Source organism: Amphibalanus amphitrite, unplaced genomic scaffold, assembly GCF_019059575.1.
Source record: "Amphibalanus amphitrite isolate SeventyFive unplaced genomic scaffold, NRLGWU_Aamphi_draft 000962F_arrow, whole genome shotgun sequence".
Lineage (NCBI taxonomy): Eukaryota > Metazoa > Arthropoda > Thecostraca > Balanomorpha > Balanidae > Amphibalanus > Amphibalanus amphitrite.
Window position 1 is genome coordinate 74,720 of NW_024882456.1, and position 16,325 is coordinate 91,044.

Below are 16,325 nucleotides of genomic sequence, written 5' to 3' on the forward strand. Positions count from 1 at the left end.
ATTCATATGATTACACAGCACGGCCGCTTCGGCGCCATACGTCTTGCCCGCGAGACTGCTGCCAGTGGCCCCTGCCTTTCAGACGTCTTTCCCCTCGCATCATTTAAATATTTGACACGCACTGTTGACCCTATGCACCATAGCGGATGTCTAAATGGCTTCGCTTTATTGTGCGGGCGGCAGCAGAAGGCAAATGAGATGTTTGGAAATAATGAAGCCGCTCACTCATTGGTGGTGCAAAGGAGACCTGCGTGACCGGCGTTTACACATAATAGTTGCCTCATCAGAAGCCAATTTTTGGCAGTAACAGCCTTTTTATACACAGCTCTCCTTTCGGGAGGCAAAACGTGATACCTTCATTAGACACGAGAGGCGCCGCTGCATGCCTACGGGACAGGGTTCACGCCACGTGACATTTGACCTCTGACCTCTGGCTGAAAGGCTGCTGTCGGTTATGAGCTGGGGTAATAAACATAATTTCGGTGTGGTTGATATAGTGGATATTGGAATTCGCGGGCACACCTTGGCTGACTGAAATTGATGTGCGAAATGCACACAATGTGGCGATGGAGCAGCAAAAAAACAGTGACCAGATGAAAACACAAATAAATGCATTTTCATGAAATACAAATAGTTTGGGCATAATTAATCCATTCTTATTTCACGATTTTATATGCATAAATCATTGTCCGACCTAAAAATGTCAAACCATGGAATAAGAAACATGTTTGGCATAGTTGAAAACCTATTGGTCAGTCTCGAACTTTATTTCAAGACACTTTTTATATGTCAAACGACAAAAAAAAAAAATGACGAGCGGCCACCTGCCAGACCCGGGTCATAGCTGCGGCAAATGATTCTTTATCAGCACGCTTCCATTCTTATCTAATCAAACCTTCCCCTTTGAGGAAAACCGTAACGGAACCCGACCCAAACTCTCCCTAAAAAAACCTCAGCTCACCGAACCCCATGACTGACATAGCTCCACAGACACCGAGACAGGCCGTGGAGGCAGCCTTTCAAACTACTCGTCCCGCTTCAGAGGCTCCTCAGGCTCAGTGGGCCCGCACAGAGCTGACCGTCCACCCAGCAATCAGGTGACATTGTATACCGCGCCTCAGGAGAACGGAGCGACCGTCACGTCGGTAGGTCGGTGCTCCCGACACCAGATGGGTATTGGGTAACCAAAGTCGGCGACGGCGGACACCCTCAATGGCACCGGTGCGGCGACCGACAGGCCAATGAGGCTCGCGTTTCACGCCAAACTGACGGCAGTTTATCGGCTGTCTCCCGGGGACAGTTGTGGCGCAGTCGCGTTTGTGACGCGGCCGTCTCGGCGATTGTGAGGCAGATGAGGTCTCCAGCGGCGCGGGATGCTGGCGGATATAGGGGCCAGATTGAACCGAGCCATACGGGTAGGTGTGGACTATGGGGAGGGACGCAGGTAGGTCACGAAAGTTTGTTGTCTTGTTGGTTACCAAAAACAAGCTCCACATCGCCAACCGTCGCCATCATCAAAAAGCGCCCTCTCGAACATACCCATCCAGCCCGAATTACGCGAACTCCTTATCTCCGAACCCGACGCTGAGTTTGAACAGAACGGACACGGCCACCACCTGCCACACACGACCATTCCTCAAATCAAGCGACAGAGGCGCGCGACTTTTATGACACGCGCTGACATCTCGAGCAGCCTCAGAGCGACACATCGCGACACGTGGGGCTCACAGGCTGCAGGAATCGAGCGCGATCGCACCCCGCGCGGACAAGATGGTCCTCGTGCGCGAAACGGCCTTGCACAACGGCAAACCGGTCATTCGTGTCGTGGTCATCCCAGAACATGATAAAACTGTTCGCTCCTCTCCGCTCAGCCTCAGGACGACTCTGTATCAGCAGTGGTCGTCCCGTTAGATGGCGTGTACCACAGCTGGTCCGGTGGGCCGGTCTCTCCGGTCTCTGCACACGACAGCTCGGGGGGTGACACCACAGACGCTCTGTGGTTTGGTAGTTAGCAGCAGGGTCGGTCGGCCACCCCAACCGGGTCGCGCTGACCGCCAGAACGCGTGAGCTCGCGGCCAAGAGGAAGTGGCGGAAGGAGAGGTGATGCTCCGCGAGAGAAGCACGACCGGCGCGTGGAGTCTGGGAATGGAGGAGAGACTAACTGCTGAAGCGGCTTCCTGATAGTAGTCCGAGAGGGTGAAGCAGCGGCGCTGTTAGCTTTGATAAGTTATGATGCTTGACACTAATGATGATGGATGATCAATTCATGGAAGATTTAATTCCTCTTTACTATTTGTTGACCACTCATCACAGGGATATTCTTACGTGCTCATATATTTGCTAGTTAAAATAACAAACCAATTCGATTTGCAGTAGCGGACCTTGTAATTCTCTTGTTGACCACATTCATCAAACGTCAGCCTGATGTGTCATTAACTGTGCATGGATAACCGACTGATGAGCAGCAGGCAGCGGCTGTGGCCCGGTCACCTGCGAAGGGCCGCTGGCTCGATGACCGACGGGTGACCTCACTCAGCTCCCCTTCGCCGCCACCCATGATCCAGTTTCCAGGAGCTCGGCGGCCTTGGCAGCCGCCCTTGCCGGCCCGTTCCCACGGCTCGTGCAGCGGCGGCTGCGGCGGCTGCAGAGTGCAGCGGCGGTGGGCCCGGATCACTCGGACGTCGGACACCACCTGCCGCCTGCACCCCTCCCCCGCCCCGTCCCTCTCGGCCGGCCCCGCGGCGGTACACGGAACACCATGCTCACAGACACCCCTGAGTCCCCACAGGGCTGTAAGCATACACTTTGGCCACCATTATAGCCCCCTGTGGAACCCTGCCGCTCAAGAAGCGTGCACCTGGTTCAATTTCTCCCCTACCCACCCACAGAGACCCTTCACTTTCAGGCAAGAGGACCACACCTGGCTCACTTCACCTCTCTGTCTACTGTCTTAGGTACCCTTCGGAACCTTATCTTCCGCCGATCTGACCTTTCCTCCACCTCTGAACATCGCCCTCTTTCCGCCGTGCCCGCTCCCCCCCCCCCCCCCCCACCTCCTCACGTGAGTAGAGCGCGTCTCATCTGAGTTACAGCCGCGGCCGAGCGCACCGCGGCGACCACAGTCAATAGCCCAGAGATATTTCATCGTAATCGTTTGTAATGCGTGTTCAGATGGCTCGGCGGTCGGCACCGGGCTCCGCTAACGCGTCCTAATCACCCGCTGCACGGAGATAGACTAAACGCGCGATGGCGGCCCGCGGACACGGTCCGACACCGGAGGCGTGCGTCTGGGCCCCGGGGCGTCCCGCACCGCCGGCCGTGACCAATGCAGGGCACTGCTGCCGGCCAGCCGATTTGTTTTGGAGCCGGAAAGTGCGTGTAATGATGGGTCGGAGGCGCGAGCTGCTGGTTTTGGGCGGAGGGATAAAATTCCAAGAGGGTGGGACGAAATGCCGCGATGGGAACGGGAGAGGTTGTTGGGGCTTTGTTTGCAAGTCTTGGACTTCCTCTCAGTCTCGTATATAGTCCTCACAAAGAACCCTGAACGCTTGCAATCGCAAGTTTGCACAGAAACAGTCAGTCCACCACTGTGTGTAAAACAACACACCTATTTTAATTCTTTATAACGGCAAATACAATGACATCGAGCGGTCGCGAATTGGCCGAGGATTAAGAACGCTCCTAATTTCAGCACATTTGAGACCTTTGTGGAGCAATTTGAGCAAGGATGCTGCAAAATGATACCTTAGAAAACTACAGCAAGCTTCATTGGGGCCATAGTTATCAGCCTTGCGGTTTTCAGTCCATGTGTTCCCCACTAATTTAGGCAAATTATACTGATCTGTGGGCAAAAGTCATCGTCAGACCACATGCAACTTGCAATGAAATTAAACAAGCCCGACATGAAAGGCTACCAGAAACCTTCAGTGACTAAAAGTTAAACTGGAGCAAACATTCGCAAGAGTAACTTGCAAGCTATTGAAAACGTTAGTCATGCGAAAAAAAGCGCAGAGAAAAACGTTTTGGTTGTTGAACAATTCATTCAACAATGAGCCGCTGCTCAAAATAAGATCAAAGCTATAGCTAAGAGACTTATTACAACCACACTACAACGATGCGACGATCCATTAAGGACACAAATAAGAGATAAACAAGAAAACAGTGTTAAACAATGTATTCCTCCATCTAGCTTAAGAATTTGTGGAATGTGTGCTTGTAAATTATCAATTACCACCGAGAAGTATGCGTAAAGTAGACTCAGCTGTCTGTTCTCACCCCGTCTCACCATCTTTTGTAAGCCTGTCACGACCCATCTGAACACCAAACCAATCTATTTACATCAGCTGGACCCGTTGGTCTTGTGTCAGTCATCAGCCACTGGGACGACGCGGCCAATTAGTCAGCGGCCGGGCGGCGAATCTGCCCGTCTGTGTGTCCGTCTCTGTGTGTCAGTCGGTTCGTCAGCGGTGTCCGGGGGGACGGCTGTGGACGGATTTATTGGTGAGATGGCAATCGGCCGTCAGCGGTCGGACTGGCCACTGCGAGCGACCGCAATCAATTCGGGAGGAGATGCGGCCAGGCGGCGGTTTTGTTGTTTATCACATCTGGAAGACTGAGGCGTATTAGAGGTCAGAGGAGTTTAGATAGCGACTGGTGGGAAATGGGGAACAGTTGGTCAGACCTTATCGGAGACAGGAGGCATTAGTGCTACAAAGGATACGACCGAAAGAAAGAATGCTCTGGACCTTTTTGTAACTTTACTGATTTATAACAAAAAGGTTCCTTGTCAGCGATAAACGGTTAGTAACCACCGCTCCACACCATAATCGAGGCTGTGTCCCTCGGAAACGGAGGTAAGAACGAAAGCGTATCATTTGAAAACGTTCGAAGCACGAGTTGTCATTCAAATTTTCCTCTTGCAATAGCAATGAGGATAGTGACACGAAACAAAACACCAATCGCACTACTACGAACCCCTTAAAATGCCAACACCTCTTTCACACCTGAAAACAGACACCCATGCAGCTTTTCACACCTCGGACGGCCCCAGTCCTCACTGATCATCATTAGCACCTCGTCGATCGTCCAACGGACCTCCTCAGTATTCCCGAGCCGCACACCCAATCGGGCGCGTCGTGCCCCATCCCCCGGTGCTCAATATCCCCCGATTGTCCGTCACAGACCTCTATTCATACGGCAGGCACGATAAGATTCACACCAGTAGAGTTGTGATGCAAATATCGCCGGTTGCCTTCGTACAGCGCTGATTGCTCGCGTACTGTGCCGTTTCACGCTGCATTGTGCGCATGTAGACACTGCGAGATACCATCGCCGTTAGAAAGGGCAAGCCAGGGCTGTGGACGGACTCGTCCGTGAGATAGGCCGGGAAACAGAATGATGTTTCAATATGCATAGCGAGAGCGGAATGAATGCGTGCTGGAATTCGACTCTGACGAGTCAATCGAACAATACAAAATTGAGTACTGCAAGTGCAGACAAACTTGTGAACGATTGCTGAGCATACAGGCATGATCAATTACTCATTGGTCATAATTCAAGTGAAATGTTTTCAGTGGCGGATCCAGGATTTCGTCAAGGGGGGCATACGGTATTGTGGTGCCCCCCCCCCTAAAAAGCCACGGATTTCGGCCGTGGCCCTGAGACCTCGGGATGATGCCCCTGAGACCTCGGGATGGTGCCCCCTCCGACCTTGGGATGGTGCCCCCGGAAAACTCGAGATGGTACCCCCGCGCGGACCTCGGGATGGAAATAGCCCCACCCGAGGCGAGGGACAGAAATGGACCTCCGGGAGACCCCGAAAACCAGTGTTCGCCACGGGCCCCAAAATCCCCAGCCCAGCCCGGCCCGGGCCCATGGGTTCAGAGCCCGGCCCAGCCCGTAGCCCGCTCTTGGCAAATATTCCAAGCCCAGCCCGGCCCGGCCCGTCAAAAATAGCAATCTAGTTATTGTCTTAGTCTATGGCTATAATAAGCATGATTGATTACACTATTTTGAGAACAATTCAAATTGCATGAATATTAACATGGCAATCATGACTCCCTTCTTTTCAATGAATATAATCATTTCAAGCACCTATGGCACAAATTTTAACAGTAACAGCAAGCACCTCAGTCAATTAGGTCATGATTACACACCTATAAAAAGTTTACATGATTATATTAACTACATTCTATGAGTAAAGTTATCTTGCAAGCTGATGTGTGTGAACATTATCATTAATAATTGGTGACTCTAATGCATACTTGAAGGAAGTATTTGCAACATACTCTATACTTCCCAGCACTTACCAGCAGAAAAAAAGCTTGACTTATGGGAATTGATGAATCTGTCTGGGATTGACCTTGCTGTTAAATTCACTCCATAGATGCTGCAATATCAAAAGCCTGAGAAAGCATACAAAATAGGTGACACTAACTTTAGCACTGTCTTCCAAAAAAAGAGAAAATCCATCCATTTATCAGCAAAACTGATTTAATCTATTTTCAATTCATGCCCACGTGTCAACCGAATCTCTGTGGACAACTATCTGCTACTTTCCTTGCTATTTTATGTTAGGCTCTTTTCAAGATATGGATATCGCTAGCAGCGTAAGCAGAAAACATGGTAAGCTTGAAATGTCATTGGGTACTTTTGCGACTTGTACGCATCATCATCATCAATCGAAAATGAGCGAACACTTCTTGATTGTCGCAGCTGCGGCAGGTAGCGATTCTGACGAATTGTATAATAAAACATATATGATCAAGTTTTTGTTTTGTTTTTCGTTCGAGTTTTCAGACTTCGTGATTTTGGTTTTATTTTTCATTGGTTTAATTTTGTTTTCACCTTGATACTCACTTAAAAAACGTATTTATTTGATATACTGTTGTGTATACTACCTAGATGCCGCCACATAAACATAGCGCCGCCGCCATGATTGCACATTTTGTTGAGAAGGGGCTGGTTTGTTGTGATTTATTTTGACAAATTTATGGACATTTAAAGAAGCTTTCATCGCGAAATACTCTGTAGAGTTCCTCGTTACTTACAGTGTGTTTTGTGAGTATCCTTTTAAGGTTCTGTTCGTTAAAAAGCCGTCGGTGAAGGAAAAAAGACTGTGTTGGAATTGTCTCACTATCGCCATATATAAGTGTTAACTTAATGTAGCCCTGTAGCCCATCATTGTTGAGTGGCTTCTTAGTTTTTGGAGTTGTAGTGCTAAGTAAGTTGTTCTGATGACTACATTTTAACTTTTATTAACAAACTAATGATGCTAGAGATTCTCTGATCTTTTTGGTTGCGGAATTTTTATGAAAACCCTCCTATGTGTGACATGATGTGATATTGGATAATTCTCAAGATTCCCAAAATTCAATATCAAGTAGGTTTTCTTTCACATTGCTTAAATTTGGTTTAGTTTTTGTATTTTCCCAGTGGGTTTTGTTTGCATCAGTTTCCAAATTTTCTTAAATTGACATTAGTCGCAAAACCCATAGTGCACAAAGTTCTTGGCCCGGCCCATCCATAGCCCGTTAACTAATGATATTTGGGGGCCCGGCCCAGCCCGTAGCCCAGCCCGGCCCGTGGCCCGTTGGGCTGGCCCGGCCCGTGGCGAACACTGCCGAAAACGGTACCCTATTCCGATAGACCTTCTGGATGTGCCCCCTTAGGAGACCTCTGGGTCGAAGCTCCCGTCGGTGACCTCCGTGATGAATAAAAAAAAACTTAGTGATGGTGCCCCCGGAAGGCCTAAGGGGGGGGGGGGCATGGCCCCATGCCCCCCCCCCCTGGATCCGACACTGAATGTTTTACATGCATTCGACATTGCAGTTAACTAATTAAGCGACATTGGATGTCAAATCTTGCCTTGGCGCAAAGAACCAAACAATTTATTGGTCTTGTTCACTTTTTATTGTTAAAATTGACCTTAAACACTGCAGGGAGAAAAGACAGGGAGAACACCAAACCAACATCAGTTGGAATAGGATATTTAGCTCGTTTTCGTCTGTAAGTGGGCTAAAGGGCGAGTTGGCGTTAGTGGTCTCTATAAATAAATAATTAATTTCCCAAAAGAGGTTTACAGGTCCCTTTTTTAAATAAAAACATCGTTAGGTATATGATCAACGTAAAACGACGGCTTCCTGCTCCTTACCTTTTATTTACACAGCTTTACAAATGGCATAACAAGAAAACCGCAATGTGGTACAATTAAGAGAGGATGAAAAAACGTGTAGTTAACGGTGCTCTGATCACCTAAGCAAGAATTTAGAATTTTTAGTTAGCAATAAATGCATCATATCACGAGCATGTTTTTGCCTGATCCGAATCAGCGATATTTTACGAGAATTTGGCTTCTAATTGAGAGACATCAGCTCTTACTAGGTGGCATCAATTAAAGACATTCCTCTCAGAAGAAAGAGTTATTTGATGTAGCCGACGACATATAATCTGTTAATCATTTGATAAAGCGGACGCTACGCTGGAACGAATTCTTTACGGGCTCTAAAGGTTTGACCGTCCAACTGAGGTTGAACCTCATTCTGACTTCACCACAACTCCCATAGCTAACAACACCTTCGCTTCTTGTAACCGCCACTGATCGGTCACTTTCACACACCCCGGCCCGGCAGTAAATTCCCCGGTGTCATTCCGTTGGAGCACTTTGGCACCTCGTTTGCTGCACGGTCCCAGTAACATTAGCAGTACATTAGCTGACCGTCTGCACCATCGGAGTGACACATTAGCAGAACGGTGACACAAGATTGACACCTTAGTCGGCCGGTGACACAGGATTGACACGCTAGCGGTACGGCGACACCGGAGTGACACATTACCGAGCGGTGACACGAGGCTGGCCCTTTGTCGGGTAGTGTCCATGGGAATACTGACTGCAGGTTTATCGGTGTCATCTCCCTAACGCAAACTGACCGAAAGCTGCGTGCATGAGAGGGGGTGGAGCAATCAAAGTAACACCAGATGGTCTAGAAAACTTGGTCGACGATGACCATTAAGGAGCAGATGGCATGGGTATTGTCAATGGTAGGAGAAGCACTGGCGGTTTCACGATATTTCATGTTTACAAAAATATATTTGAGATTTATTTTGTCACACAGACAGACACAAATGATTTGTATCGCCGAGCTTCAGCCTCTATCACCACAGCACTCAACAGCTTCACAAGCCACAACAGTTTCTCGCGGGCGCCTTTAGCCATGCGTCTTATGGGGAGGCCGATCAATCTAACGGCCGAATATTTTGGCTAAAACGTCGTTGGGCGGATGGACGGGGTTACCAGTGCCAGGGGCACAAAGGCACAAAGATGGGAGGCACCCCACAAAAGTTCTGAGTCTGGGGCTGGACCCGCCAGCATAGCTGCGCAATTTGTTGTAAATAAGGGGTCAAATCACATGCATAATAGGGGCCTTGTGTAGCGAAGATGGCTTGTTACCTCGCGACCCGTCAGACTTTGTTTTGTTTTGTTGGGTTAGGCCCTTTCGGTCGACAAGACCATTGCAGAGCCGGAAGGATGATAGGAATTAGGGGGAGACATTGGTCTGGGCAGGCATCCTAGTGAGTCGCCGGGGCTGAGCCCGTCCGAAGACAGGCCACCCAGCCCCAAGGCACTCACTGCACCCGGCTACGGGGTGCGCTCCCTCGGGAGCAGCGGTGCCGCTCCAAGGGAGCAGCCCGCATGAGATAAAGTTGCCTGCCCAGCCCGGAAGGGGGTTGTGGCGTGGAGGAGAAGGATTTCAGTATCCTGAGGATAGAAGCACGGACAGGTCAACCCGTCAGACGTGACCCCCAGGATCCGCTCCTCTCAGTTCCCATCTCCTATCCACATTCCAGTTTGGGCGAGCTGCCGCATGTGGTGCGCGTCTCAGTGAAATATCAGCTATAGATGTCGCTCGCGCTAGCCAGCACGGCCGTGGAATGCCGCTGAGTACCTCTAGTCATCAATCGTCTCGTCGCATTATCAAAATAAATATGCCAATAAAAAGCCCAAATATTTGCAGATGCAGCCTGAACCAGTGGCATCCAATACCGTCTCTACTCGGGCTCGATTCGTTTCCATCCTCTTCCAGGGGCGTATTGGGCGTAACAGGGACATATCGACAGTAGCAGCGGAACACCTTCACTGCCGGGGGGGGGGGGGGGGGGGACTGCCGACTTTTGGTCCCATTCTTTCCATGCAACGCCCATAGGGCTAATGTTAAAATGCCAAAATCAAAGGGGGGCACGGTGCCCCGGTGCCCTCCACGTTCCGCCGCCTATGCATATCGAGGCCTCGAAAACAAAATGTGGAACTGTAACGGCACAACTAAAAAGGTCGTCTGCAGAGAAAAGCAGTTTGGGTACGTCACCGTTTGAGGTCTCGGGGCTCCCGGTCCTTCTGCGGCAGCGGTCGGGCATGGCTTGAGCCGTCCTCTCAAAGAGCGCTGCATCTGTTGGGTTGATGTGATCTGGCATGAGAGACGCCGCCTCCCATCCATAGTTCACCCGAGGTCAAAGTGGATCACCATTCACCACTAAACGCTACTGACTTCGAAACGGCCCCGATGCATTCACTCTGACTCAGTGTCAGTTCACCGTACACGTCAAAGCACTGCCAAGTTATCCTCTGTTTCACTGATAACAAGTCGCACTCACTTTCACAAACATAATCCGTGCAATCAAACACCAGTCCTTGCACGAAAATGCACTTTCACTGCAAGCGTCCCCACGCACTAATCGTCACAACGCCGTACTCTGCAACTGCCTCGGGCGATTCGTCTGGTCAGGAGCAGACGGCGTCAAATTTCTGCTGCGCACCCGCGCTCGACGCTGATTGGCGGAGAAGCTGAACCGTCCTGGCCGTCAGCTGACACCCCGGGGGAGGGAGAGGGGCGGGGCGGAAGGGGAGGGCTGCTATGTGTCCGCTCGGTCGGAGCAGTTGGACTGTGTACTGTCATAGGTGTAGGAACAGGGGGGACGGGGGGGGGCAGTGGCCCCCCCACTTTCCATAGTGGGGGGCCACTAATGGTTGGTGGCCCCCCCACTTTTCAAGCAAGAAAAGTCGAAAGATGTCAGTGCCCGCGTTGACCAAATGGCAAATGATGAAGCCCTATTTCATTTAGCTGCATATTTGAGATCGGCGCGTTTCTGGCGTCTAATGGGGGTCCATTGTCATTGTTTTAGTTCGAAACCAGTTTGAAGTCTGGAATTCGCATGAGTGCTAACGCGGCTGAGGAGAACAGGGGGACGCGTCCACCAGGTTTACTTTCTGGCCGAGGGTCTCACTGAGGTTTTGGCCTATTTGTTTTTCTTGAAACGTTTTTTTAACCGATTTGAGCATGATTGCGAAAATAAAGTGGCCGAAATCCGAGGGGAAAATGGATTTTGGGGGTAGGTGAGGTTTTGGGCCTCTGGGGCCTGCCCCCCCCCCCCACTTTCGAAAACGTTCCTACACCTACAGGGTGTCCCATAATTAGGTACCCGGACATTGTTAATTAGCGTATAAAATAAGGCAAACATGATTGCGCTTTTTTCTTTTTACCGTCCTATATAGTCAACTAGGGTGGCTGTGCAATAGCACATGCAATAGATACGCTTGTTACAAGATCAGCCGACAATGATGGAAAATGCCAGCCATTGCTGGTCTCAGTTGTTTTACGGGTCTCCCGAAACTGGGTGTAGGCCTGTTTTCTTTGACCTCTTGCCGGAGGATAATACGATCATATAAGATAACCTTGACATCAAAGTGTTCCCAGGCCATAAGGTATTATCCCCCAAAACAAAAATTTCTGCCTACGCCAATTTTGCTGCGTTTTTTACATCTGGAGTGGAGAAGCTCCATGTCTGAACATTGCGCAACCTTTGGCTTCCAACAGATTTGGTTTCCAAAACAAACCCGTTCATGGCCATTTGGTTCACGGCATCCAGTTTTCGCACTGGTAGAATATTACCGCAGTAGTACCCTGTGCTAACGGTTGTCTTTGGGCCATCATATCAAGCCCAATGAGTCCACGGTGGCTCAAAATGTCATACAATTTGATTTTCGACGGGTGCCTGGCCGTCTCTGCTGTTGGGGCGTTGTAGCCATCTGACGTTCACACAAGCCTTTTTCGGGCGGTTCAAATGACATAATACCTTCGTTAGACCACAAAGTGTGCCTCAATATACTGTTTTGTTGTATATGTAATGTTTTTGGGATGAATTGTAGTGATTTGCGCTGCTTTTCCCGTAGTTTTCGCATGTTTGTTTGGCGAAGGACCCCAAATTCCAAAATTTTGTCGAAGATAGTGGTGCAAAGTAGACTGATGTTTTGTAGGTAATCCTGCTCTATTGTTTAGCTAGTTTTTAGCTAGATCGGTGACGTTTGTTGTCTATGACAAGCAACCACTTGTTTGACAACTGGTGCATGGCCCTTTTTGGCCGAGCCCAAGCTTGTCAATCAGGTTTATCTCTTGCTCTCTCTGGCTTCGTTAGCTGATATAATTGCGCTTTGCTCAATCCTTACTGCTTGCAGATGAGCTGCTGAAGCTCTCCAGCAAAAACCATGCCGAAAGTCCGTTGTGTTTAATGTTGTTGAGCGCTTGTGCGAGGAACATTAGTAAAAGCAGTTTTAGTATCATATGACCTTTCCTCGTAAAATATAAATTAGCAAAAAGGATATATTGATATTGATATTTCGATCACAGATCTTCGTCGGAATTGTTAACAAAAGCCTTTTGTTAACAATTCCGACGAAGATCTGTGATCGAAATATCAATATCAATATATCCTTTTTGCTAATTTATATTTTACGAGGAAAGGTCATATGATACTAAAACCGAAAGTCCGTTTATTAAGTTGAGAACGGGAGTTGATTCACCATGGTTGCCTATTAGTGGCTTAAGCTGAAAACGGAAAAGGACTACTCTTACTTGACTCTGGATAATAATTGATTCGAGTCGTTTATACCGGCCACCAAAAGCACACAGTCCCCAATCTCGATAGCTAAGGGATATCTTATAAAAGTATGATGCTTGTATATCATTAGAAGCGAGCGCAGTCGTACTTTTAGCCAGAAAATAAATGTCCGGGTAATTCTGGGACACCCTGTATGTGTACTGTAAAATGATGAACTTTATTCCCGGGGCCGAGACGAAAGAAGTTCGATGGTCTGCGTTGCATGATGTTGTTCAGTATGGCGCGTACCGACTGCAAGTTCACCAGTGCGTTGAACGGGAAAACGGTTAAATGCAGGGCTGCGGAGTCGAACTCGAAGTCGGAGACTGGAGTCCGGGTCGATGCCGCGGCGACAGTTTTGCCCGAAGTTGGAGTCGGAGTCGGAGTCACCCAAATCTCAACGACTCCGACTCCGGAATCGGAGTAATCGCTGCAAGACTCAACTTCATGCACTACACCTGGTTGCTCGCTGACCTTTCGAAATCAGATTTTGTCGAAAAAGGTCATATTCCTGTTTTGGACGAGCGTTTCAGCGAAAGAAGTAGAAGACGGCGGATTCACCTGAACCTACCTTTAATCCCGCATGCTATTTATTAAGCATATTTGAAAAGCAGGGCCTTGGAACTAAAAAAAAAAAAATGTTTCAGGTTAAATAAAAACATCTCCACTCTGAACTTTATCATTATGATTATATGGATATTAAGAGAAACGTCCGGAGTCGGAGCTGGAGTCAGTCAGCGTCGATTTTTGAAGCCAGAGTCCGAGTCAGAATTCAGAGTCACCCGAAAATCCATCGAATCCGTAGCCCCCGGTTATATGTACCAACTATAATGCTGACCTGGAATCTGGCCAATCAAATTTATCAATTGGACCATTCCATAACAGTTACCAAAATACAAACGATAGTTTACTATGCTCGGTAGCACATGAGGCCACCATACCCCCCCCCCCCCCCCACTGCTTCGACCGAAGGTCAGTACGATCCAGCGTGCGTCAGTTCTGACACGGTCACGGATGTGTCCCTGAATATTCCATCGCCGTGAGAACGTGTATTGCGTAGTTCACTTGCTCCCGGATCAACAACAATAGGGCGCACGCACTGACACGGGGACGGGTGTTCATAAAAGCGGACACCACTGCCAGCGGGGTAGCATTTTGGCCCGAAATTCCGTAGTGGACACTTGTCGCTTTGATAGGAAAGTGTCGCACCACGGTTCAGCGTGAAGTCTGATCGGGAGAGTCGGGAGAGGCGCGGAGCTGATAATGGCAAGAAAGGTGAGAGCGAGAGGGAGAGAGAGAGAGAGAGAGAGAGAGAGAGAGAGAGAGAGAGAGAGAGAGAGAGAGAGAGAGAGAGAGAGAGAGAGAGAGAGAGAGAGAGAGAGAGAGAGAGAGAGAGAGAGAGAGAGAGAGAGAGAGATCAGGGGACGTGCCATCCTCTTCACCCTGTTATTAAATTTTTCATTGTTCATCAATGGGTTATGTTTTTATCGGACTTGTTCAAGATGATAGGAATAAAACATTGACATTTATTTAGAAATTTCGGTACTCGTTGTGCTACCGTCAGGCTTCATCGATGAAAAAGGATGAACGCTCATTGTTCATGCTTCATTGCCCAACCCTTCAACCATTTCTCGAGCACTTGAGCCCGCTGAGCCTCATATAGAAGTCGTTCTTTTTCAGACTCTGTGGAGTAACGACCGAGGGGTGCTTCCCATGACAGCGCTGCTGACGTTTGGAGTCATCTTCCTTCTGTTCACGGCCCTGTCGGTGGTACCTGCATTCAATGACGGTAAGCCGGGTCAATGCGGGGTGTGCTGTATGCGTGAAAAAATGTCTGTACATTTCGCACACAGGTACATTGCGTACATTTATGCACGCACATACCTGCGCTGTACCTAGCTGTAAAAAATCATGCTGTCTGAACTGAACTCGTTTTAAATGCGGGAAGACAATTCCCGACCCCGTTCATGACGGGACGGAAAGTTGACCTTACTACACTCTTTTTTCCTGTCGCAGGATCGTCTGATCTTGGTCGCTTCGGACGCTGGAAGGAACCTAACTATTCCCTGCTGAAGTCTGAACATCCCCAGACTGAAGAAAACATACCAGCTGGCTCACAAAATGCCATTACTCACTCGAGCACCAGAAAAGTGGAAGTTGCAAGGCTTTTGCAAGATGAAACACATACAATCAACTCATCTAGCCGCGGGCTCGCTGAAGGCATATCCAGCCAGACAGCACCAAAATCACCTACCAGACCCAAGCGAGCGACAATCAGCCTCTGGCGCAATGGGGACGTCGCCCGCCGGCCGGCCCGCAGGACAAGAGCTAGTCGACGGCTGGCGGCGAAAAAGGAGAACGGAGTGCGACGGAGAAAGGGCATCCGGCAGCCCGTGTTTGACCAGTGGGGTATCCTAGTGGAAGCGTAATACGCTACGAGCTTATTACGGTAATACGGCATCGTATGGTCTTTTATTAGTAAGTGGCAATGCCACATTGAACGTACCTTCTATACTAAGAGCTAGTGTATCTGAGAAACGAAAGATGCATACGGCATATTGTGTCTTTTTAGTTGTTTGCTTATTATTTAGGAGCTCGTACCTAAAGCCGTTAGTATCGTTCAATTTGCAAAGCTAGGTAGGTACTAGGTATTGTGCTATTTTATGAATAAATTACTACAGAATAAGTAAATGAATCACATATATGCCCTGAGCGATTAATGCGATTTTACAGCGTTTGTGTCATGTGTGCTATTTCATATTTGCACGCTTCAAATGCATATCAGTGTTGCCAATGTCTTGTTTGGTGCGCCATACCGACTAATACGGCTGAAGTATGAAGGTCCGTCTCGTACCTATAGATAGATATGGAAAAACAGGCGAGTAGGTACATATATACATTCGTATGTTTTCTTAGATTACCGATACGGGGCTTTCAGCCCAAAAGGGCTGCATCGCAGAGCCGGATGAACATGAAAGAATTTGTAAGGTAGAATTATAACATTGGTTTCGGCAGCTAGTAGCCTCCCTTGTGAGCCTCCAGGCCTTGGTCCGCCCCGACAAGATTCCTTAAGACCGCACAAAGGCCCATGGGCCTGACTGAGGCCACCGCAGCGCGCAGAGCACACTCGCCTCGTTAACGGTCACCCCCGGCCCCACCTGAGTATGCTCCTGACTTCCTGAGGAACTAACCAGTCCACGTCAGATAAAGGTATTAGGTAGCATTGGCAAGTCAGTGACCGTCTAGTCCGAAGGAAGGGACCAGGGGGAGGGTAGGGCTAAGAATAAGAAAAAAAATGGGTAAAAGCGTGTCCGGGGAGCATTGATAACGATCGGATCAGAGGAACGTCTCTTTTTTCATTTTTGCAGGCTCTTTCGGGCTGAGAACTGAGGAGAAGG